Raw genomic sequence first — 26,976 nt, forward strand, 5'->3', positions numbered from 1 at the left:
AATTGAAAACTAAAGTTTAAAATTAGAGTGTACTCTCAGGTTTAACTTGTGGTATTAATATACATAATTTTAATGCAAAGATCATTAAAAAATGAAGGTTGCTTAACAACCAATAGAAAAGTACATGTTACGAATTATTAGGAAAGATGTGAACACAAACAAATAGATCAGCGAACAAGTTGGAGGGAAAGATATAATAAAAATGACATGGAAGTGTGCAGGGAATCTATTCAGGTAAACACATGGCAGATGGGCCATTGAAGATCTTCGTTGGATTGCTAGAGATAAGAAAAAGTTGAAACATCATTTAACAGAAGGTGGGTTAGCGAGCAGCAGCAGCACAGATGTATATAGCTAAAAAGTCTAAAGGAGGACTTTATCCAGAAGTATGAATGTCAAACCCACAAACATGATGATGACTGATGATGGTGGTGATGATATACAGTCGCTTTCAGAACAATTCACTAAAATAATCTCTCTCTCTCTCTCTCATATAAGTAGTTACATGAGAGCATAATTTCATAAGCAAAATATAGTTATTTATGTTTTATTTTATTTGTGTATTTGGTTTCATGAGACCATGTGGCGCAAAGCTTTCTTGGTCACAGAATGTCAGTATCCAATTACAGAATGATAATGAGAAAAATTATAAAGAAAAGGAACCAAAGAATTTAGAAAACATAAAAATTATGTGAGGGTTACAAATAAATATCACATAATATGTAAAATAAATCTTTCAATCTGCAGCAGAATGTGCACTGAGCAAAGGATTAATTCTGGAAACATCCCTCAAGGCTGTGACTGTGCCATTGACCTGTGATATCCTTTTTCCAGGAATGCTAGGAAATGCAGGGTGCACAGGAGACCTTATGTGAGGTGTGGAATGATATTTTTCTGATCAGAAGAACTTTCTGATTTACCTTTTTTATTTAATTTCATATTTGTTAGTCTTAGTTGTCAGGGCCCGTAACACACCACACTTTCTAAGAGCAAATGATGGAGATGAACTTGTGAACTTAGTGTGGAAATTAAAATCCTTGCTGGTTTATTGCTTCATTTGTTCAAAATTAATTAACTGACTGCGAATTTCTTTACACACACACACACACATATATATATATATATATATATATATATATATATATATATATATATATATGAAAACTTGTGCTGAACCGGGACTCGAACTCGGGGTTCCTTCTTATTGCGAGCGGTCGCCTGAACTGTTCCAGCTATCCGTGGGTCAGTCCGAGGAACTTGCACGAATGATCGAAGTGGTTAAGGTGACCGCTTGCGAAAACCAGAAAATCCGGGTTCAAGTCCCTGTTTGTCACAAATTTTCACACGCCACTATTGGGTAGCAGATCTATACCTAATACGGCTGGTGTCAAGACATTCGTAATCTGCGAATTAATTTCCAAGTATTTCATATAGCTGTGGATCATCAACACTGTCTTTTCTTTCAGATGTATATATTACAAGCCTGGGCTGGCACACAACAATAGCAACATTGATCTCGATTTCCTTGCTTCATTCTGCCTCTTGCGACAATCCAAGTACTGTTGCGAGCATTAGGTGATGAATTTAGGGAACTATGACATAAGGACGTAGACAGTGTGACACATGGACGTATTGGGTCGGCATGAATAGCCCAAGTATTTAAGGCGGGAAAGCGGGAAATCCGGGTTCGAATGCCGATCCGACACAAATGTTTACATGTCAGAGTTGGGTAGCGAATCTATACCTAATACAGCTGATGTCAATAAATTCGCAGTCAGAGAATTAAATTTTTTAGCATTTAATCGTCAATAGCGTTCTTTCTTTCAGACGTGGAGGCAAATGCTTCATTTGTATTGACGATTGTTAAGTACCGATATCGATTCTATTTGATGCAATTTACAGCAGCGTCAGTACTATTATTACCGGCACAAAGTAAGCGCAACAGGGCTCTCACATCCCATCTTACCTAAATGTCGATCATCCGTCCGGCTTTGCTAATGGAACTTCATAATGCGCCACAAACGTGAATGAGTCGCAGCAACGTGCCTGATAAGCCCGAACATACAGAAGAACTGTCACAATTTCATCGGATTACTGTAAACTGCCTTACCTCTGTACGCATTTCCATTCGAATCGACTTCTCGGATTAAACGGAAAGAGAGCGCGCCGCAATCTCTGCGAAGACTGGTCTGCTCCAACTAGCGAGAGCAACGCGTTCCCGTTACCCGACTGCAGCCGCGGTCGCCAAGCAAGAAGCGTGGTGGGAGCAACTGTTGCGACCGCATCCGTGCCCGCTAGGGTCATTCTGTCGTCCCATCAGTAATAATGGCACCAACAGCGATAACACATGCAGGTTTTTTCCATAGATGCGACGGAGTGTGACGACGCGTCAGGTCGTCAATAAGTGAGCAAACGGGAATACTCAGAGTGCGCATTTCTTTGTCATTATTATTATTATCATTATTCAACATTTACCATTGGTCGACAGCGAGACATCGACTAGTTATCTGAGAAAGACCTATTTTATCATTTAGGATACGAAATCTCTGTTGGATGCCGCGTTTCTTGACTCCTTGAAGAAATTCCAGAAGTTCTTCACAGTCGTCTAGTGAGAAAAATGTGAATTTACGGAATATCGGACCAGTTTTGTGATTGGGTGCAGGACTTCTTAACTCATAGAACTCAATATGTCGTTCTGAGCGAAGTGGAATAAAATCAAATCAAATTAAATTTTATTGTCGTTAAACAACTTAGTGTTGTAATAGACAGCGTCAAAAAATACAAGGAAAGGTACCAAAACACAATACAATACATACATACAGGTTTTTTTCAAGGTAACAACTAGTTTTTAAAAAATATACAGAAAAGAAAAGTATTTACACTTATACATCTCATTGGATCAAATTTGTCACAGAATATGATACCGCCTATATTTTCACTACATGCTATAATCATCATTCATTCCGGAGGCGTCTCAAGTTTTCTTCGAATTCCAGAATGTTGTAGGTTGTATTCAGAATCAGCCAATTTTTTAGTTTCTTCCCTAGTTGCTGTACTGGCATTTCCCTCAGTGTTATAGGCAGTTTGTTGAATAGCTTAAACCACATGTAATTATGGCAGTTTTGGGTTTTCTTTAGCCTTACCTGGGCCTGACAATGTAATGTTTATTTCTTGTGTTGTGTGAATGTACTTCCCCTCTTACTGTGAAGTTACTCTGGTTTTCTTTAATGTCTATCAGACAGTGCCCGTCAGGTTTACAGTAACTTCAGGAGTACTCTGTTTCCAAGTGAGTGTTGCGGGCCATTACTGTTCACGATATACAAGGTGTTCGGAAATTCCCGTTATAATTTTCTAGGACTTGTAGAGGGGAATCAGTAAATAATATTTTGAATAGAAATTCATGTCCGGAAACGTACCGTTTCCGTTCTACGACAACTTCAATTCAGATGTTTAACTCACTTCTGCTTGAGGAGTTGAATTAGGCGTGACGCAATACAGTTATTAGGAAACATAACGAAACATCCATTTATCACTTCAGCACATTTCTTTGTATTAACACTTAAACATTACGTATTTACATTATTCCAAAACAAAAAGGAACCCATCATACGTACAGTTAACAAAAATAAATGTTTGTAGAAATGGCAAGAGCATGCCATTAATGTTTTTCCCCTGGGCGGAAGATCAGGTGTTAAAACGTGGACATGTGGACGCAAAATGGTTAGTCTTTATGCACAGGTGTAGGCGTAGTTTGTGACATTTTTGTGGGAAGACTGTTCGATGCAGAGGAAAGACAATCAACACACTGATGTGTGTACGTATCAAGGCCCCACTTATAAAAATATCTGCATTTGTAGCCGTTACACCCTGTCTATAATACACTCCTGGAAATTGAAATAAGAACACCGTGAATTCATTGTCCCAGGAAGGGGAAACTTTATTGACACATTCCTGGGGTCAGATACATCACATGATCACACTGACAGAACCACAGGCACATAGACACAGGCAACAGAGCATGCACAATGTCGGCACTAGTACACTGTATATCCACCTTTCGCAGCAATGCAGGCTGCTATTCTCCCATGGAGACGATCGTAGAGATGCTGGATGTAGTCCTGTGGAACGGCTTGCCATGCCATTTCCACCTGGCGTCTCAGTTGGACCAGCGTTAGTGCTGGACGTGCAGACCGCGTGAGACGACGCTTCATCCAGTCCCAAACATGCTCAATGGGGGACAGATCCGGAGATCTTGCTGGCCAGGGTAGTTGACTTACACCTTCTAGAGCACGTTGGGTGGCACGGGATACATGCGGACGTGCATTGTCCTGTTGGAACAGCAAGTTCCCTTGCCGGTCTAGGAATGGTAGACCGATGGGTTCGATGATGGTTTGGATGTACCGTGCACTATTCAGTGTCCCCTCGACGATCACCAGTGGTGTACGGCCAGTGTAGGAGATCGCTCCCCACACCATGATGCCGGGTGTTGGCCCTGTGTGCCTCGGTCGTATGCAGTCCTGATTGTGGCGCTCACCTGCACGGCGCCAAACACGCATACGACCATCATTGGCACCAAGGCAGAAGCGACTCTCATCGCTGAAGACGACACGTCTCCATTCGTCCCTCCATTCACGCCTGTCGCGACACCACTGGAGGCGGGCTGCACGATGTTGGGGCGTGAGCGGAAGACGGCCTAACGGAGTGCGGGACCGTAGCCCAGCTTCATGGAGACGGTTGCGAATGGTCCTCGCCGATACCCCAGGAGCAACAGTGTCCCTAATTTGCTGGGAAGTGGCGGTGCGGTCCCCTACGGCACTGCGTAGGATCCTACGGTCTTGGCGTGCATCCGTGCGTCGCTGCGGTCCGGTCCCAGGTCGACGGGCACGTGCACCTTCCGCCGACCACTGGCGACAACATCGATGTACTGTGGAGACCTCACGCCCCACGTGTTGAGCAATTCGGCGGTACGTCCACCCGGCCTCCCGCATGCCCACTATACGCCCTCGCTCAAAGCCCGTCAACTGCACATACGGTTCACGTCCACGCTGTCGCGGCATGCTACCAGTGTTAAAGACTGCGATGGAGCTCCGTATGCCACGGCAAACTGGCTGACACTGACGGCGGCGGTGCACAAATGCTGCGCAGCTAGCGCCATTCGACGGCCAACACCGCGGTTCCTGGTGTGTCCGCTGTGCCGTGCGTGTGATCATTGCTTGTACAGCCCTCTCGCAGTGTCGGGAGCAAGTATGGTGGGTCTGACACACCGGTGTCAATGTGTTCTTTTTTCCATTTCCAGGAGTGTATTTTCAGTATGTCACATCTTGCATGTCTTTTCTTGTATATATTGCCTGCGTAGTAGGTTAAGTTTCACTGTTGCTAGCAATACCAGAAGAGATCGTATTTAGTTTAATGTTATGTCTCACAGGGAGAGTGTACAAAATGTGCAATGTAGTTAAAGCTTATCAACTCAAAATAAATGAATAAGCCTGTCATCTGTACTAAAACATTATAAACTATGCTACTGCTGTCCTAAGCTGTTGGAAGAATAAAAACACAAAAGTGCATCAAAAACATATTAACCTGTGAGACATTTTTTGTATATATACTGTACATTGTTAAATCATTATTTTTTAAAAATATTGTATAGACTGCTTTTTGCACCTTGTTTTTTTCTGTTTAAAATATTATGTATGGTCCAAGATGCCAGACATACATATTTTTGTAAGAAAACACAGTATCTGAAATATATTTGGACGAAAAAAGATAAAACAAGTAAATATAGTTTGATAAACTGTAATCATTCGTTTTCTTTCATTCTAACCTGCCATATACATAACTATTTACAACATGCTGTTACATCTGTACTGCACACGTCTTTTTCTATAAGAATATTTAAATTCAATTTTACAGCAGGCAGACACAAATCTGGATTGCACGTAGCCTTTCTATAAGGAGGGACCATTTACGCTTCATTAAAAGTGTCAGTCAGACACCGTGATTTAGCGCTAGCTCTGCGCCCAAGCTGGCGACTGCAGCTGATGCTGCAGTGTCTGTGGTCCGGCCTGCTTTCTCCGGCAACGGTGCAGAACAGCACGAGCAGAGAAGAGGGCTCTTCCCAGTGTGGTATTTGTTTAAAATAAATACACAAACAACCCTATCCTTCCCAAGCGTAGCACAAATGAACATATCCAAAATTAGGGTAACTGGACTTTAACTCACGAGAAGCAGTGTGTATGACATCAGAGGGGGGGGGGGGGGGGGGACGGGACCCAGAGGCCATCTTGAATTCTATACTTACCACAAGTGAGTTACTTCCACCAGTTGTAAATCAGACCTGAAATCGTTCATATCACTTCAATCAATATGGCAATGCACCATCTTGGATTTTTCACCAACTTATACTTAAGGCAACAGCCCTACTTCTACATTGATATCATATGAGTATGGAGGGAGGGGGGGGGGGGGGAACCCCACAAGCATAATCAAGCTATTTTTAATTTACCACCGACTTTTGAATTGCCCACTATTTTGCACATAGGGTAATCTGGGCTACTGGGAGAAGTTCGGCAACAGCACATGATGTCATTTACGAAGTCGTATATTGGGAAGAGGTCCCGAATCCTTTGGTCCCGAATTGTCCTAGCCTACCTGCTGCAATATAGCATGGCGAAACTTGGATCATACATAGAAAAAATTGCTACAATATAGTAAAGAAGGCAACTGAAAAAAATACGCAAAGAGACTAACAGACATACACTTTTATTCACAGACAATAATTACACTGGAGTCACCGCGATTTATGATGATTTGTGGGCCACAAATAACGATTTTTTTTTCAGCAAACAGGACCCCATTGCCGTAGTGCTCAGTCAGTTTGTTTTTGAAAGTTTTTTGGTCACTATATCTCCTTCTTCAAGACTTTCATTGGTTTTCTGCAATAAATCGAGCAGTGAAACTTGACATTCCTCTGAAGAATCTACAAAGCTGCATACTTCTTGGAAAACAGCATCAAAGTTGATATGAGGGCAGTCTCGTTTTCGAAAGGAAGAGGGGCTCGACACTAGTTTAGCGTAGCAAGTTTGATGATATCCGGCTTCTGCAAGTACTGAGTACAAAACACCCTTGATGCGTTCGGAAACCTTTTCTACTGAAATTGTCATCGCGTTTTTCTGATTTCTCAAGCAGTGTGTGTTTAAAGAGTTAATCGACGACCTTCAAACTTTCCACGACTTTTTTGGATTTTTTTTTTCAGCCTCTGAGTCACATTTTTCAGCACATACGAAACTCTTTTTTGAAACTGAATGAATAAGACGAAGAAGATCTTAAACTTCTATCATATACTAGAGCAGCTTTCTGGTTAATTAGTTTCTTTACATTACGTTGCTTAATATATACACATGAACATACCGGTACCTTATGCACTTCAATCATTCCAACGTTTTGTGGAAGAGTATGAGCCATATCCTTCCGTTCCTTGCTGAGACGTATCAAAGTTTCCAACCCCTTCGTCACTTTTGATGTGTCTCCTTCCGAGATAGATTTACCGCAACTCGTGTTAGTTTCACGGTGAATAACGAAATAGTTTTGAGATTTCATGGCAAATGTCTCTATGTACACTCGTTACTAGTAAGCATTCACTGCACATTCTGGCTTTCTTCATATCGACACTGAATTTGATATGTCTGTCTATTTGGCGGAAACAGGATGCAAGTTCACTTTGCCAAGATTTTTCCCTGGAGTATGGGTGGGATGGGGGTAGGGATTAGAGAGGAGGCGGGCCCTGTCTTGGTCCTCGCCAGATATACCCTCTGTTGTAGAGCTTGGAGTATGCGGGAAACGCCAGTCCACTTGACCAAAAAGGTGTTCTTCATACTCCAAAAGTTACACCAAGACACATTCAAACTAGATTCAGGGCAGCCCAGAGGTCAGAGTCAGTGCCGTTGGAGCCAAAGTAGGACTCCCTCCAGGGGCATGCAATTGAATTACAGACAAGTTACTATCTGGTTCTTCATTTGTGTGACCACGGCGTCCATAGCTGTTGTATAATTACTAAGGTATTTCAAATCTGTCCATACTTAAGTAAAAAATCACACTTCAGTAGCTTATGAAAAGAACTGTGTTTAGATCTACTACCAAATCAAAATTGTAAATATATTTGATTCCAGGCTACTGACGACGTTTTACTTCAGCAAAACGAAAGATGTATGGTAAGAAACAGAAATTCTTAGTAGTTGTATAGACGAATTTTATATACCTTACGTAATTACTATATGATTATCGAGTACTGCCGCGAAAACCAGTCGTTCCGTGTAAGTAAGACCCTAAAATAACTGTCGAAGGAGTTTTAGTACGTATATAATTGAAGATACAAATTTTTCGGAGTTTACTGAGATACAGTCGGTGAGCAGCGGACGGATGAACGGCGGTTAGAGTCTCGTCAACATTCCGTTCGTTCAAGACAGGGCACTAACTCATATGGAAAAATATTAGGATATAAAGTGGTACCCGCAGTGCAGAAGCACCATGCCGGCATTCTCCTGAAGGGAGTTAGAGGCCTGCAGGGAACAGAAATTGGGGACGGGCAATCTGGACTCCACTTCTCCTGAGTAACAGCTCAGTGGCCTAAACCACTTCTTTACCCAAGAGTTGTTGCTCAGTTACCCTTACTTTTTTAGCCGTGGTCTTGGGATGTCGTCGACGATACGGTAAATTCTAATCTCCGTTTCCTTTAGGTAGCGCGCTTGCGGATGATCGCTACTCGCCGTGACCCCCGGGAGACCGTTACTCGTCCTAGTCGCCGCTTCGTGATGTCACCGAGGGGAGCAACGTCGGCTGGGAATGCACTGCTGATGCACGGTTGCAGCTTTTCGCCGACACGTTTCTGCACTATTTCACACTTTTATTTAGTGCCTCTCGCCGTTGCAGTGCTGGTATCTCGTTTCTTCCCTCATTTCATTTTTGCTTCGAACTCACTAACAGGCACAGATCTGAACCCCCCCCCCCTCCCCCTCTCCGCGAAACAACATTTTACTAAAAGCGTTTATGTTTTTACATACAAGGGGCAGTCAAACGAAAAAGAGACACATAGAAAAAAGGGAGCAAGTATTTTGTTAATTCAAAAGTAATCGTCGTAACTGCCAGTACATTAACGTCTCTGTGAGACAAGATGGTCATTGCCTTCATGAAAAAATGTTTGCAGTTGGTCACGAACGTCTTTTTTCAGGGCTCCAAAAATATGGAAATCGCATGTAGAAAGATCGGGGCTATATGTACGAGGGTCGTTCCGAAAGTAATTCCTCCTATTTTTATTCACGGAAACTACAGGAGAAACATAAACCACAACACCACAGCTAAACAGAGCAATTTTTCAACTAGAGACTGTCATTTTTCCATGCACTTTTGCCAACGATGAACCACAGCCTGTGTGCCTCGCTTGTAAAAATCGGAACCAGCTGAGAATAATCACTTCCTTACAGCTTTGACAACAGCATCCGAGTCTTGAAAATGTTCGCCACGTAGTCCCTCTTTCAGAGGCACAAACAGATGGAAGTCTGAAGACGCTAAATCGGGACTGTAAGGTGGATATGGTAAAACAGTCGGCCGAATTTTTCAGTGAGTTGCGTGGTCGCAAAACTGGTGTGGAGCCAGTTGTTATCATGTTGCAGGCGAAAGTTGGTGTTTATCTCTGGCCATACCCTAAAAATTCGGATTTTCAGCTTAGTCAGTGTCGTCTTGTAGCGTGCTGGATTGACAGTTTCACCAGGCTCCAGGACATCCAAAAGAACCACGCCCTGGCTATCCCAAAATACTGTGCACATCACTTTGCCTGCAAACGGCTGTGTCTTGAATTTCTTCTTTGGCGGAGAATTCGCATGTCGCCATTCCATGGGTTGTCTTTGGGGATACCGTCTCGTAGTGGTGACGTCACGTCTCATCTCCAGTGACAATGCTATTCAGAAAATTATCACCTTCAGCTTCATATTGGTCCAACAGGTCCCGACAAACTTCTTCTGTAAACATCTGCGGGACCCATGTCGCACAGGCTTTGCGATATCCGAGATGTTCCAATATTGTTTCCAAGGCATTACAGCCGACATTCAGCTTTGTACACAATTCTCTGTTCGTTATCCGCCTATCACTGATGAGTTGATCAAGACGCTCTTCAATGAGAAGGATAAAAGCTGTGCACAATCGACCAGCCCGTGGCTTGTCATGCACACCCTTTTCACCACCTTGAAAATGTTGTACCCATCGCCTCACATTGCTCACGTATATTGCATCGTCTCCATACACCTTTGCTTCAGCAATGAGGAATTGAATCACAAAAAAATTGTTCAAATGGCTCTGAGCACTATGGGACTTAACTTCTGAGGTCATCAGTCCCCGAGAACTTAGAACTACTTAAACCTAACTAACCTAAGGACGTCACACACATCCATGCTCGAGGCAGGATTCGAACCTGCGGCCGTAGCGGTCGCGCAGTTCCAGACTGTAGCGCCTAGAACCGCTCGGCCACTCCGGCCGGCCACATCGCTGTTCTATAAGCCACATCACACATCGCTGTTCTATAAGCGCGTCCACATCAGACTCCATTTTGGAACACTCTTCTGCTGACGCCAACTACCACAGAACAACGGAACCACTTGAAAATGAAAGAGGAAGTTCGAACATTAGCACTACACCACCGACATCTGTCGCAGACATTCGAAGTCACCACAAAACAAGAGGAGGCATAACTTTCGGAAAGACTCTCGTAGTAAATATTCCAGAATTCGAATCGAGAACAGCTGCCCGCATGAGTAACGTAGAAGTAAATATCCACGTAGTAGTGAAGCAACTTAAGCCACTTAATAATAGCAAGTCTTCTGGTCCAAACTGTATACCAATTAGGTTCCTTTCGGAGTACGCTGATGCCTTAGCTCCATACGTAACAATCACATACAACCGTTCGATCGACGAAAGAACCGTACCCAAAGACTGGAAAGTCGCACATGTCACACCAATATTCAAGAAAGGTAGTAGGAGTAATCCACTAAATTACATGCCCATATCGTTAACGTCGATATGCAACAGGATTTTGGAGCATATATTGTGTTCGAACATTATGAATTAGCTCGAAGAAAACGGTCTATTGACACACAGTCAACATGGGTTTAGAAAACAGCGTTCCTGTGAAACACAACTAGCTCTTTATTCACATGAAGTGTTGAGTGCTATTGACAAGGGATTTCAGATCGATTCCGTATTTTTGGATTTCCGGAAGGCTATTGACACTGTACATCTACATCTACATCTACATTTATACTCCGCAAGCCACCCAAAGGTGTGTGGCGGAGGGCATTTTACGTGCCACTGTCATTACCTCCCTTTCCTGTTCCAGTCGCGTATGGTTCGCGGGAAGAACGACTGTCTGAAAGCCTCCATGCGCGCTCTAATCTCTCTAATTTTACATTCGTGATCTCCTCGGGAGGTATAAGTAGGGGGAAGCAATATATTCGATACCTCATCCAGAAACGCACCCTCCGGAAACCTGGCGAGCAATCTACACCGCGATGCAGAGCGCCTCTCTTGCAGAGTCTGCCACTTGAGTTTATTAAACATCTCCGTAACGCTATCACGGTTACCAAATAACCCTGTGACGAAACGCGCCGCTCTTCTTTGGATCTTCTCTATCTCCTCCGTCAAACCGATCTGGTACGGATCCCACACTGATGAGCAATACTCAAGTATATGTCGAACGAGAGTTTTGTAAGCCACCTCCTTTGTTGATGGACTACATTTTCTAAGCACTCTCCCAATGAATCTCAACCTGGTACCCGCCTTACCAACAATTAATTTTATATGATCATTCCACTTCAAATCGTTCCGCACGCATACTCCCAGATATTTTACAGAAGTAACTGCTACCAGTGTTTGCTCCGCTATCATATAATCATACAATAAAGGATCCTTCTTTCTATGTATTCGCAATACATTACATTTGTCTATGTTAAGGGTCAGTTGCCACTCCCTGTACCAAGTGCCTATCCACTGCAGATCTTCCTGCATTTCGCTACAATTTTCTAATGCTGCAGCTTCTCTGTATACTACAGCATCATCCGCGAAAAGCCGCGTGGAACTTCCGACACTATCTACTAGGTCATTTATATAGCCACACAAGCGGCTTGTAGTGAAATTGCGTGCTTATGGAATATCGTCTCAGTTATATGACTGGATTTGTGATTTCCCGGAGAGGTCACAGTTCGTAGTAACTGATGGAAAGTCATCGAGTACAACAGAAGTGATTTCTGGCGTTCCCCAAGGTAGTGTTATAGGCCGTTTGCTGTTCCTTATCTATATAATTGATTTGGGAGACAATCTGAGCAGTCCTCTTAGGTTGTTTGCAGATAACGCTGCCGTTTATCGACCAATAATGTCATCAGAAGATCAAAACAAATTGCAAAACGATTCAGAAAAGATATCTTAATGGTGAGAAAATTGGCAGTTGACCCTAAATAACGAAAAGTGTGAGGTCATCCACATGAGTGCTACAAGGAACTCATTAAACTTTGGCAACACGATAAACCAGTCTAAACTAAAAGCCGTAAATTCAACTAAATACCTAGGTATTACAATTACGAACAACTTAAATTGGAAGGAACACATAGAAAACGTTTTGGGTGAGGTTAACCAAAGACTGCGTTTTATTGGTAGGACACTTAGAAAATGTAACCGATCTACTGAGGAGACTGCCTACACTACGCTTGTCCGTCCGCTTTTAAAATACTGCTGCAAGGTGTGGGATCCTTACCAGATAGGACTGACGGAGTACATCGAAAAAGTTCAAAGAAGTGCAGCACGTTTTGTATTATCGGGTAATATGGGAGAGAGTGTCACAGAAATGATACAGGATTTGGGCTGGACATCATTAAAAGAAAGGCGTTTTTCGTTGCGACGGAATCTTCTCACGAAATTCCAATCACCAACTTTCTCCTCCGAATGCGAAAATATTTTGTTGACACTGACCTACATAGGGAGAAACGATCACCACGATAAAATGAGGGAAATCAGAGCGCATACGGAAAGATATAGGTGTTCATTCTTTCCACGCGCTATACAAGATTGGAATAATAGAGAATTCTAAAGGTGGTTCGATGAACCCTCTGCCAGGCACTTAAATGTGATTTGCAGAGTATCCATGTAGATGTAGTATGTGTAGGGGCTTCCCAGCGAAACTTCTGCAGTGTAGTCTAAGCATGTGGGCAAACCCACATGTGCCAAGTTTGTCTCGAGTACACTGGAGAAGTATCGCTGGGAAGCCCTTGCACATCTTACACACAGATCGAATCTTTCCCAATGTGATTTCCATATTTTTGGAGCCCTGGAGAAAGACATTCACGACCGTCGATTTACTTTGGACAAAGATGTGCACGCATGGGTACAATCATGGTTCTGTAGGCAACCGCAAACAATTTTCCATGAAAGCGCTGGCCATCTTGTCTCACAGTGGAATAAATGTATTAACAGTTATGGTGGTTACTTTTGAAATGTCCACAGCTCGTGGTCGCGCGGTAGCGCTCTCGCTTCCCACGCCCGGGTTCCCGGGTTCGATTCCCGGCGGGGTCAGGGATTTTCTCTGCCTCGTGATGACTAGGTGTTGTGTGATGTCCTTAGGTTAGTTAGGTTTAAGTAGTTCTAAGTTCTAGAGGGCTGATGACCATCGATGTTAAGTCCCATAGTGCTCAGAGCCATTTGAACTTTTGAAACAACAAAGAGTTTACGTAATTTTTTCCATCTGTCTCGTTTTCATTTGACCGTCCCGTATGCATATATCAACCTCGGTTTTCCCTAGATAATTATCAGAAAATAAAGTAGCATGGAAACAGTCTAAAAGTAGGAAGGAATTGTAGCAATTTACAAGGTATGTTTAACACAGGATACTTTTCAGTCGCTCCCTTGAGGACTACCCGCATTGTGTCCTGACCGCCTACAGGGAAAATTCTAGTCAGTTAAAGGTGCCCGTACACTTACTGGCCATACCCGCTATCAATAACAAATCTGACACGGTTCGTGAGACTACAGGTAGAACCGAAAAAGAACAGGAAGTTTAGCAATGCAAGACTGAAAGGGTGAGACCCTCCAGAAGGAATAAAAATAACGAAAGAACTATGCTGACGCAGTCGGGAACGACAGAAAGGAAGAGCATTTCTGTCATTTACACGCCCGCATATCCATAGTCTGGAGATTAGTACTCACGATCGTAGTGCTACGTGAAATACTGATGATGCTGAGCGCACACTTCGATTCTATGTCCCATAAATTATTATTCTTGTAAGTTATGCTAAAGCGATACACTGAACATTAACGAGAGCAAATTATTATTATTGCATTAAAACATTTTATATAGTATATCGTTATTATTATTACCTCCTAGGCAACTACGGTACGTTAAAACTGGAGTGAGAGCAAATTATGCATAGAGGAGGAGAAAATAAGAAATATATATGTCGAACGAGAGTTTTGTAAGCCACCTCCTTTGTTGATGGACTACATTTTCTAAGCACTCTCCCAATGAATCTCAACCTGGTACCCGCCTTACCAACAATTAATTTTATATGATCATTCCACTTCAAATCGTTCCGCACGCATACTCCCAGATATTTTACAGAAGTAACTGCTACCAGTGTTTGCTCCGCTATCATATAATCATACAATAAAGGATCCTTCTTTCTATGTATTCGCAATACATTACATTTGTCTATGTTAAGGGTCAGTTGCCACTCCCTGTACCAAGTGCCTATCCACTGCAGATCTTCCTGCATTTCGCTACAATTTTCTAATGCTGCAGCTTCTCTGTATACTACAGCATCATCCGCGAAAAGCCGCGTGGAACTTCCGACACTATCTACTAGGTCATTTATATAGCCACACAAGCGGCTTCTATCGAACGAGATGGCGCAGTCAGGATACTGAACCACGCTTCGAGTGCAGCGGGGATGCCCGTCCAATAATCGTTATGTAGGTTTTGCGTGGTTTCCTTAAATAACTTGAGTCGAATCCCGCCACGACGGCTCCAACAAGGTCACGGCCGATTCCTTGAAATACCGCGCCTTTCATCTCGATTTAGATATTGCGTGCCTTCTCTGCATAACGGCTGGAGGACTTCGTCATTAAAGACTGAAGAAGTTTCTCGTCTTCACAAGTTAACTGTATATTTATTTCACTAGTACTGAGTGTTATTCTGAGTAACTTACCATCTTCGGCTGATTATTCGGACTTAGCTAAACAATTTAAAAGTTTAACAAGGGACTTAAGAACAGGAAAGGAAAATAACACGTGTGAAGTAAATTAAATGGACTGAAGTGAAATGAATCGATCGATGAAAACGTGTAAACATGAAGCTGCATCAGTACAAATCGATCAGATATGCTGAGCCTGCAATATAATGATTATTTCGTGACCACTAAAAATTTGTGCCAGAGCTGAGAATCAGTGTGTTTTGAAAACATGGTTGGAAACATCAGTGACGATAAAAGTGCGAGTTGATTTCGAATGGTCTCACGATAAGCACGAAATTCACGAGCGAAAATAAATTTTCATCGCTCACAACATATTCATTACAAATAAAAAGCTACCTTTTATGGATACATTCTTCTTCAAGGAAGGGAGGTAAAACAACAGAGCACAACACACGCACACAGCCTTTCGTCGCTCACGTTCAGCACAATCGTCTCCAGTGGCCTCATCTTGGAACGTTAAAGCGTAATCTTCCTTCGTTTTATTCAGAACAAGCGTGATCGTGTCTCTTAATGTTTCCTTTGAAAATGAGAAGGCCAATTTCTTTCTCTATCCTCCCCAATGTGACGTGCTGCAACGTCTTTAATGGTTTAGGCATCGACGGGTCGTGAAATCCGAGTCTTCTTTCCTTCTTTCGAATCCAGTGCCGGATTAACCAGCGCTGGTCTAGCAGATCGTCATTCGTACGAATGTGGTATTTCCCACAACTGTCTAGCCTTATGCTGGGCTCCACCTCAAAAACCCAAACAGAAACAATTAAAACACCAAATACACAGAGCAACTTACACATAGCAGTCGGTCCATCACAGGCTGGTTTCTTGTGTCCTTTGTTCTTAAACTCATTTCCTAGACTTAATAAAGCACTGTAGTTCATCCATATTTGCAGTACGTACGACTACAGCTATAAGCAATTAAAGAGCAGCTTAGTTCATACTGGATATTTCCATTCGTCCGTCAATTAGACAATTTGTTTTTGGTAACTCGACTTATAGAGATAACATTTATAGATTACATCTACATTTAAATAATTACTCTGCTATTCACAATAAAGTGCCTGGCAGAGGGTTCAATGAACCACCTTCATGCTGTCTCTCTACCGTTCCATTCTCGAACGGCACGCGGGAAAAACTAGGACTCAAATTTTTCCGTGCGAGCCCTGATTTCTCTTATTTTATCGTGATGATCATTTCTCCCTACGTAGATGGGCGCCAACAGAATATTTTCGCAATCGGAGGAGAAAACTGGTGATTGAAATTTCATGAGAAGATCCCGTCGCAACGAAAAACGCCTTTATTTTAATGATTGCCACTCCAATGCACGTATCATGTCTGTGACACTGTCTCCCCTATTTCGCGATAATACAAAACGAGCTGCCCTTCTTTGCACTTTTTCGATGTCATCTGTCAGTCCCACCTGATGCGGATCCCACACCGCACAGCAGTACTCCAGAATAGGGCGGACAAGCGTAGTGTAAGCAGTTTCTTTGGTAGACCTGTTGCACCTTCTAAATGTTCTGCCAATGAGTCGTAGTCTTTGGTTTGCTCTACCCACAGTATTATCTATGTGATCGTTCCAATTTAGGTTATTTGTAATTGTAATCTTTAAGTCAAAAATGGTTCAAATGGCTCTGAGCACTATGGGACTTAACATCTGAGGTCATCAGTCCCCTATAACTTAGAACTATTTAAACCTAATTAACCTAAAGACAGCACATACATCTATGCCCGAAGCAGGATTCGAACCTGCGACCGTAGCGGTCGCGCGGTTCCAGACTGTAGCGCCTAGAACCGCTCGGCCACTCCGGCCGGCCGCGTAATCGAAATTTAGCTGATTTCTTTTAGTAGGCATGTGAATAACTACGCACTTTTCTTTATTCAGGGTCAATTGTCACTTTTCGCACCATACAGACATCTTATCTAAATCATTTTGCAAGTCGTTTTGATCATCTGATAACTTTACAAGACGGTAAATGACAGCATCATCTGCAGGTTGCGAAAAATACATCTGGTGTTTTCCTAGAATATCCTGAAGAGATCTCTACAAAACGTTAGATATTTTGACACCTTTTGACGCCGGCCGGAGTGGCCGAGCGGTTCTAGGCGCTACAGTCTGGAACCGTGCGACCGCTACGGTCGCAGGTTCGAATCCTGCCTCGAGCATGGATGTGTGTGATGTCCTTAGGTTAGTTAGGTTTAAGTAGTTCTAAGTTCTAGGGGAGTGATGACCACAGAAGTTAAGTCCCATAGTGCTCAGAGCCATTTGAACCATTTGAACACCTTTTGACAGAATGACCTCCAAAATATTTGAACATGGTACACTTACTGGCCAACGTTATTGTACTGTACCCTTTCTCTGTGTGCGTGAATTTCGAGGTTGCAGTCAGCCCTGACATCATTTTTATGGCTGACAATGGGCGACCGCATCGAATATTGCAGGCGGAGGTGCTCTTGGAACGAGAGGACATCTGGCGAATGGACTGGCCTGCCCGTTTTCCCGACTTAAATCGCATGAAGCACACGTGGGATGCGTTGGGAAGACGTATTGCAGTACGTGCACATGCAGCAACGACCATCCAGCAGTTGTCACACTCGCTGGTGAAGGAATGGTACACCCTACAAGAAATCAATACCAAATATGTGGCCAGCATGGAAGCACGTTGCTGAGCATGCATTGCCAGCCGTGTTGCTCTCACGCCCTATTCAGAATCATATCTCGCCAGTTGTAATGCCCAGTGTACCATCATAAGTCGTGCTGACTTTGGTATAACTATTGTTTTCGAATAAAAGTGTCATTTCCATTCGTCTCATCGCGTATTTCTTTCAGTTATCCTTTGTACGTAGAAGTTCTTTGTATGTGTGGTCCAAGTTTCATCAAGCTTCGTTACTTGGTTGTGACACATCATGGGAAATTTACTTTCGTCCTTAATTTTGGACACCAGCGCAGTTTCTCCAGATAAGGAAGAAAAGTTTCAAAGAACACTGACCTATTCTTCTTGGGTTTGTGTAGCTAGTATAGCAGCCTCTCACAAATCCAAAATAAATTAATTAAATAAAATAAAATGGGAAACAATGCAATAAACGCGTTCCGCATCACGAAAAAATTCACTCGTAAATATTCCAGGAACCTGCCTTCAGACACAATCGAAAAGAAACATGCCAATACTTATTCTTGTTTGGAAAGTTAATGACAAAATGCTCTATCTCGCTAGGCTGTTGGGCATGGTGGTCTAGTGATGTGTCTGGATACCGAGAGGTCACTGGATCGAATCCCAGCCAGACCACGTAAATTTTCAGCTTACGTTTACCTATACTTCACTTGTCAATGATATGAGGAGGCAAGAATCACAGATGCTTTGGATTTCACGTTAGACTTAGGTCTCCTTTCCATGGCTGGATAACTAAGGTGTATTAGGGACATGCAAGTCATAGAAGTGGCATTAAATTGAAAGATTTGCACTCATCCCTTGAGCCACACAAAATTATCATCATGTCGCTATGTATTGCCCATACATATTCCTGCACGAGATGATCCAATTTAGTTGTTTGTTTTACTGTAGTTTTGGTGAGATTAGCTCTTTCATGGACTGCTGTAGTCATAACAGCCAATTCCCAGTTTCTAGATAGAAAGAGCTTGTAAATTAAATGCATTAACACCCAGGTTATATCACGTATGTCCTGTTCTATCTTTAACACTACTTAGTTTTCTTTAAAGTCTTGGTTACTCCAACCGATCATAAATGACGTTCGACCACAAAAACTTGAGCACCACTCCAGTATCTTGACAAAAGTGCTTTCATACTGACACTGGAGTTCCTGATCAGTAACTAACGACCACCACCCCCTCGCATGTGCCTCTCCAGACCCAACTAAACAACTACCACATGTTCGTTCATAGGGTAAGGCCAGAGCATGAATTGCCACAGTCATTCTCCATAATAGTTGTCTTGTGGTTCTTGGGCAAATCATAAACAGGTTACATTGACTGCCGCATGCATAGTAACGAGCCAGGCGTGAGTATCACTGATACTCTGCTGTGGACACTGGCGGATTTGTGTCAGGCAGCCTGTTAATTGCAGGGAATGGACGAAATTGTGGAAGCAGGTTATCAAGGAGTGAATGAGCTCAGATAACAGTCTTCTCTCACGGTCACTTCCACTGTCAAGTTACACACTTTGGCGACTTACATTCACGGTCATTCCCCATTCCTCTGCCACTGGGGGACTGCCAGAAAGTGATCAAGATCACCCCCACCCCTCCCCTCACCATCTCCCCTCCCCACATGGACCAATAAGGTTCAAGAAACCTTCTCCCTCATCTTATATAAATAGAACCTTTGAGTAGGGTGGTTCACTCTGGAGTTGTGCACCATAGATAGAGTATCAGGGTGGGTCTATTTGTTAATAATAAATTAAGGGTACTGTAATTATGTTAAGTCACATCACTCAAGTTCCGAATGTTAATAACAAATTAAATTTAATATTACGTGATTTCAGTCATTCGAGGTACCAGCAGACTCTACACCCACACAAATATGTAAGTACTCTCATTTCTCCACATTTTTCACAATTTTATGTATTTTTTCCCATTTATTATAATTCTTGGTATTTTTCTATCTTTTCCGCAATTTTACACATTTTCCGCATTTTTACAATTTTTCAAAATTTTTAACATATATTATCCAAACATGCATGTTACGTGCCACTGATCTTGACATAACATCAATGTTGTGTTGACGTCAAGGTGCTCTCAGAGATCACAATACAGCATCTGCCTAAAAGTATCCCAATTATTTATCATTGCTAAGTCATCAGAACGTTATTAGAGCGCGCGTGTGTGTGCGTGGGGAGGGGGGGGGGGGGCACTCCCCCTCCTTTCTCTCTCTGAACCAATCATAATCAAGCCACCAAACCATCAACTTTCAAAACTAGCCCTTATGTGCGGATGGCGACAGTCTCAGTCAGCCAGAGCTCACAGACAGAACAATAACCCATGTAACACGATATAAACTAATGCATTGATATTAGTTGGTGTGTGACGTTGCTAGGAGAGACACAAAAATTCGAACAGGAGAGTTACCAGTCCTGGTGCGTGCATTTCATTGATAAGATTGGTCTGGAGTTCCCTTCCAATGCAGCCAGGAGTGGCGCAGTGGGACGAAACTGCTATATTCATCCCTACACATGGGACATACTGCATTAATCAAGAAATATTTAGCGACAAATACAATCCTGCAAGCACAATGATGGTGTTTGAGACCTGCCTGTGCTTCCAGGCGGACTAAATAGACGTGTAACACCAAAGAAACTCTTGTAATATGAATGTCCGATGCCACTGTAAGACTTAAAAAAACAGTAGAGTCCCGTTAATCCGAACTAATTGGGACCGGACCTTGTCCGGATTACCGATTTGTTCGGATTAGCCGGAATTACGGCGACGAGTTTCTAGAATGAAGTATACCAAGCAGATAAGTAGGTACAGCACGGTAACAAATGCGAACAAGTGTGGGAACAATGGCTCACTCTCACTCCCTGCCCTTGTTGTTGTGCACTGTTGAGGCCTTTGTAGTGTCTGAGGTCGGTGCACAGCCAGTTGGCCCGCAAAACGCTTGGTTATGCTAGTTATCGATCGCTGGCATCCGCAACAGTTGTATTGTATTTGTTCAGGTGTAGTGTTGTACGTATTTTCCTCATGAGTAAACGGAAACATACAACGCTAACTCTCAAAGAAAAACTGATTGCTTTGAAGCGGATAAACAATGATGAGAATGTATCTAAACTGGCAACGGATCTGGGTGTTGGTAAAGCAACCATTTGTGATTGGAAGAAGAACCGAGTGAAGCTTGAACAGTCCTGTGCAACGTCTTCGGGGAAAACATTCGAAATTCGGCAGACTTTGAAATAGTCCCAGTGCAATAAAGTGGATGAAGCTCTTTTCCTTTGGTTTACGCAGGAAAGAGAAAGGGGAACTCCCTTGAGTGCAGCGCTGGTTCAGGAGAAGGCTGTTTACCTGAACAAGTTAATGAATGGTGATGAGTCTTTTAGTGCGAGTACGGGTTGGTTGGACAGATTCAAGAAACGTCATGGAATCTGCCAGCTAACAATTACTGGATAGAAGCTTTCTTCTGACCGTGATGCAGCGAAGGAATACTTGGGTGAGCTTGAAAAAATGATAAGAGAGGGAAAGTATTATCCCAAACAAATTTATAACGCTGACGAGACTGGCCTTAATTTTAGGGCATTGCCAACAAAAATCCTGGCATCAAAAGCAGAAGACCATGCTCCTATTTTTAATATGTGAAAAGATCGTGTGACTTTGTTAGCGTGCAGCAACGCTGCTGGTTATCACAAGTTGCCTTTGATGCTGATCGGCAAATCTGCTTGCCCAGAGCGTTTAAAAACTGCAACATTAAGTCCCTGCCCGTATATTATCGCAACCAGAAAAAAGCATGGATGGATGTCAAGCTGTTCAAAGAATGGTTTCACGGCCAGTTTGTTCCCTCTGTTCGACGTTTTTCTAAGGAAAATCATTTGTCTCCCCGAGCAATCCTTTTGATTGATAACGTGCCATCTCACCCCAGCACTGAGGAATTACGTGATGGAGAAACTGTGGCGAAGTTTTTGCCGCCGAACGTTACACCACTTCTACAGCCAATGGACCAGGGTGCATTGCAAACATTAAAACCGATTTACAGAAAACATTTTTTAAGAATGCTGATCCAAGATGACAGCATTCCTTTAGTGGACAAAATAAAAAGACCAATGTGAAGGATGTTGTTTATTGGGCCGCTGAGGCATGGCAGAATATTTCAGAAAATACTCTGAGAAAATCGTGGAGAAAACTGTGGACATCTCTTGAATTTCAGGACAACCTAGTTAAAAATTGAAGAGGAAAATCTACTACAAATGATACAGACAATTCTTGGACGTGAAGAAGCTAGTGATGGAGACGTAGATGAGTAGATGGCAGCGCATGTGGCGTGTGTGGAGAACCTTACCGACGCCGATTTAGTTGCTGCTGTGACTCAAGACCGGGAAGTGGTGGACTGTTGTGACGGAAGTGACAATGGGTCTGAAAGCGACAAAGGAGAGCTGGTGCCACACGGTGACGCAGCAGAAGCCCTTGACCTCGCGCTACGTTATTTGGAGCAACAGTCCACTGCTACACCTGCTGATTTGATGTGTATGTGACGATGGCGCAACTATGTGTTATAACAGACTGTCTTCATTACGCTAAAAAACAATGACTGAGTATTTGTCATCTAAAAAGTAGCGATAAATGTCTGCTGTACTTTAGTAAATTTGACAGCTTTTCTTTCATTGTTATGCATTGTTTAAACCTAATGTTTTCTTGCCAATTCTTCTAATACATGACCGCTACGGTCGCAGGTTCGAATCCTGCCTAGGGCATGGATGTGTGTGACGTCCTTAGGTTAGTTAGGTTTAAGTGATGACCTCAGAAATGAAAGTCCCATAGTGCTCAGAGCCATTTGAACCATTTTTTTTCTAATACATGTTTACTATACTGTGTAAATTAAAATAGCGTGTATGTACAGCAGTTTACCACACAGTTTTCCATACTTAGGCAAACATTTTTCATGTTTGGATTAACTGAACGTTCGGATTACCGGGGTTCGGATTAGCAGGACTCTGCTGTAACATAGTGTAACAAAAACATAAACTATTTCTACTTACCAAGTCACAATATATATAAATGACCTAGTAGATAGTGTCGGAAGTTCCATGCGGCTTTTCGCGGATGATGCTGCAGTATACAGAGAAGCTGCAGCATTAGAAAATTGCAGCGAAATGCAGGAAGATCTGCAGCGGATAGGCACTTGGCGCAGGGAGTGGCAACTGACCCTTAACATAGACAAATGTAATGTATTGCGAATACGTAGAAAGAAGAATCCTTTATTGTATGATTATATGATAGCGGAACAAACACTGGTAGCAGTTACTTCTGTAAAATATCTGCGAGTATGCGTGCGGAACGATTTGAAGTGGAATGATCATACAAAATTAATTGTTGGTAAGGCGGGTACCAGGTTGAGATTCATTGGGAGAGTCCTTAGAAAATGTAGTCCATCAACAAAGGAGGTGGCTTACAAAACACTCGTTCGACCTATACTTGAGTATTGCTCATCAGTGTGGGATCCGTACCAGATCGGTTTGACGGAGGAGATAGAGAAGATCCAAAGAAGAGCGGCGCGTTTCGTCACAGGGTTATTTGGTAAGCGTGATAGCGTTACAGAGATGTTTAGCAAACTCAAGTGGCAGACTCTGCAAGAAAGGCGCTCTGCATCGCGGTGTAGCTTGCTGTCCAGGTTTCGAGAGGGTGCGTTTCTGAATGAGGTATCGAATATATTGCTTCCCCCTACCTATACCTCCCGTGGAGATCACGAATGTAAAATTAGAGAGATTCGAGCGCGCACGGAGGCTTTCCGGCAGTCGGTCTTCCCGCGAACCATGCGCGACCGGAACAGGAAAGGGAGGTAATGACAGTGGCACGTAAAGTGCCCTCCGCCACACACCGTTGGGTGGCTTGCGGAGTATAAATGTAGATGTAGATAAACTCACAAAGGTCATGACACCTCTGGTGCTATATGATAAAATGATGTCGTAGAGAGCTGCAGCATTCATTTGCTGTTTATTGATAAGCCTTTGAATAATCACAGATAAGGTGCTGCGGATCTCCACAGGAGTTACCGTTGGCACGGCAGACACTGGTGCCACCTGCCTCTTATGTCATCTCCGATGTCGCCCTCGTGTCGCCGCCACCCCGACGTCAGTGCCTCCGGCGCTGTGAGCCTCAGCCAGCTCTGGGAATACTGACGGTGAGCTACCAACACCTCTGCAACGACTAGCTCTGGGCAAGAATTGCTACAGCCTCAACACGTGGACATGAGTTGACGGTAACTGCCAGAGAACGTCCAATGCAAAATTGATAAAAGGCGGGGAATCACTTGCCTGTATGTCACTAGGGGTAACGGTCAACAAATTTCTTGCCCTACCATGCCCCTTCCCGCAAATGTCCAGAAGAAAGAGGTCACTCAGAGACCGGTGAACGAAACGGGAGCCAAGGAGTGCCCACATAATGCAGCATAGCAAGATGCTGAAGATCGAAATAAAAAAGCTTGTAGTCAATCCGTATGGTTTATAAGGTTGCTGGACGCACTTCGTAGTTGCAAAAATGCTGTAACATGCCCCTCACTAAGTAGAAGACTTTTCCCAAAACCTATAACGAAATGTTGGAACTGTTATCAGTAGGTTCGATAAACACGCTAGTATTACGTGAACTCAAACTGGACAACGCTTTTTCGTGAAAACAGTATTGAGAACTGACATTGGCAGCTACCATACATTTTGTGTAAGATAAGAGAAATTAGGACACTGAACAGACAGACGGTTTCCTATCTAGCTCCATTTTTTGCGAGTGGCAAAAAGTACGGAGGATTTGTGTGTTCTAAAAAAATTTAGAAAGAGATGTCATGACCATGTGATTCTCTTAGAAGCAATAGAAGCCCTGGAGTTCGAACAAGAACTAATAACGCGATGAATTTGTGCACAAGCGTTTGTCTAATATTTATTTGGAAATATATATATATATGTGTGTGTGTGTGTGTGTGTGTGTGTGTGTGTGTGTGTGTGTGTAAACACTGGACTGGCAGTAAAACAGACTTCTGTGGAAGAGCTACAGTACAGTTCTCGTGATAATAGTAGCCCACATTTATTAATCCAATCTGGTGTTTCAGACTAAATGAGCAAATCCCATATTTTTCGTAAAACACCATTAATATCCTAAACATGTTTGTCATGTGATAGATAATTTTAGGTTCAATGGGTAATCGAAGGTACTTATTTATGAGACCATAACTACTCGTACATTAGCGCTGCGTGGTCCTGTAATAACACATTATCACATACGCAGCTACTTGTAGCGTTAAAGCATTAGGTTAGCAGTACATGTCAGAAACTGTCTCTGCCAGCTACAGTTGCAAGTGCCTCATAAAGCATGTTTCTCAGTCTTGGCTCCATATGAAGTAGCTGACTCCAGTAACATGGCTGACAAACTGATTTCCGTCATCCATTAAATTCCAATAAAAGGTAGTCTGTCAGTACGCTGTTTTTATAAGAGATTTCCACGTTAAATTATTAAAATTATGGCCATACAGTGCACAGTTTTATAATCCATATCAGCCCTGGTCGTCTTTTTTTGAGTAGAATATCGAGGTATGGTATTGCATCATTACTGAATACTCCATTAAAAATACAGTCTTCTATAACACCTACACATCCACCTAAAATATAATACTTACGTATTCTAATTTTGATTGCCATAATAGGAAATACGTCATGATCACATGATCAGCATAAGCTCATATTTCCAGAATGAGATTTTCACTCTGCAGCGGAGTGTGCGCTGATACGAAACTTCCTGGCAGATTAAAACTGTGTGCCGGACCGAGACTCGAACTCGGGACCTTTGCCTTTCGCGGGCAAGTGCTCTATCAACTTTTTATTTTTTTTTATTTTTGGCCTCCCTTCTGCCCTCACAGCCCTTCCAAACGCTCACCTTGCTTTGCCTTCTTCGGCTAGCCTCTTTGCTTTTGTCTTTTTATTATTATTATCATTATTATTATGAGTCCATCCTTCTACCAACTTTTTTTTACTTTTTTTATTGTATGTACTTTTTTATGTTTTTGATGCCAAGTCCTCATTTTTCTTACTTTTTGCGAGTGCTCGGCCACTTTTTCTTTTTTTGTATCTTTTTGTTTTTATTTTCTTTTATTTTTTTATTTTTTTTATTTTTTTTATTTCGGCTTCTTAATTTTTTTTTCTGTAAGCTGGATGTCTAAATTACCTTAGCTAACAGAAATGAGAAATAAATGTTTCTTCTTAATATTAATTAAAGGTAATGAATCTTCCTCTTGCTAATGGAAAGATAAGTATATTAAAATAAACTGATACGTGAAGTCTCTCATCTTCATAAGGAAAACATAAAATCTTGCAACCCCTTGAAGAACGTTTCTTTTAGAACTTAAAACTTCTCCGCGTATGGCATAAGATAATTAAAAAAAATAAAATACAATACATAAAACTTGATGTCTAATTTCTTCATGAGGATATAGTCCTGTGCGTCTTGCCACGGACTTGATTTCTTTTCTGCAGTGTCTCGTGAAAGGATCGAAGACATTCCGGTTCCAGGTATCTGTAATCGTGCAAGGCTGACATCTCTGAATTCCGTACCAATCTTAATCTGTCTATTGTTCTCTGTTTAATTTTATTCCATGATTCTATTTAGGAAGCATGAGTAATTTTTTTTGTAGTCTTTTGTCCGCATGAGATGATGGTGCTGAGTCGTTAGATACACCCAGTAATCTTCTTTGCTTTTATTTTCTGCCTTCAAGATATAGTGCACAGTGTGCCCTTTTAGCCAGTTAACAGCATTTCTTTTCGTATCAGGGTATGGCACTGCGTCTGGAGTCAGAAAATCTGCGGCAGTGAAAACGGTTGGAGATGTTCTGTTAACGGTCGCTAATTTCTGCTTAACTATATGCCATATGTCTCTTACTCTTTCACACACGAATCGGTGTTCTTCAGTGTCAAGAAGGTTACATGACGCGCACAAGGGCGAATTTGTGAGATGTATAGCGTGCAATTTGGAATTAGTTGAAATTTTCCTGTTGACTGCATTATACCAA

The 26,976-nt window shown here is 42.5% G+C and overlaps 1 protein-coding gene across 6 annotated transcripts in view; it reads right to left on the minus strand.

Moving 5' to 3' along the window:
* The window catches only part of LOC124555721 (coiled-coil domain-containing protein 177), a 293,273-nt gene that overhangs the window by 166,737 nt on the left and 99,560 nt on the right, over positions 1-26,976 (minus strand). The window contains exon 1 of one of the 6 annotated variants that reach the window (XM_047129730.1): positions 2,111-2,221. The exons of 4 other annotated variants lie outside the window; for them this stretch is intronic. The gene's annotated coding sequence lies outside the window, so the exon portion shown is untranslated. Of the gene's footprint in view, positions 1-1,966; positions 2,080-2,110; positions 2,222-26,976 lie in introns of those variants that run through there. One more of the 6 variants, XM_047129733.1, reaches the window with a different exon arrangement.

The sequence above is a fragment of the Schistocerca americana genome, chromosome X (genome assembly GCF_021461395.2).
Source record: "Schistocerca americana isolate TAMUIC-IGC-003095 chromosome X, iqSchAmer2.1, whole genome shotgun sequence".
Classification (NCBI taxonomy): domain Eukaryota; kingdom Metazoa; phylum Arthropoda; class Insecta; order Orthoptera; family Acrididae; genus Schistocerca; species Schistocerca americana.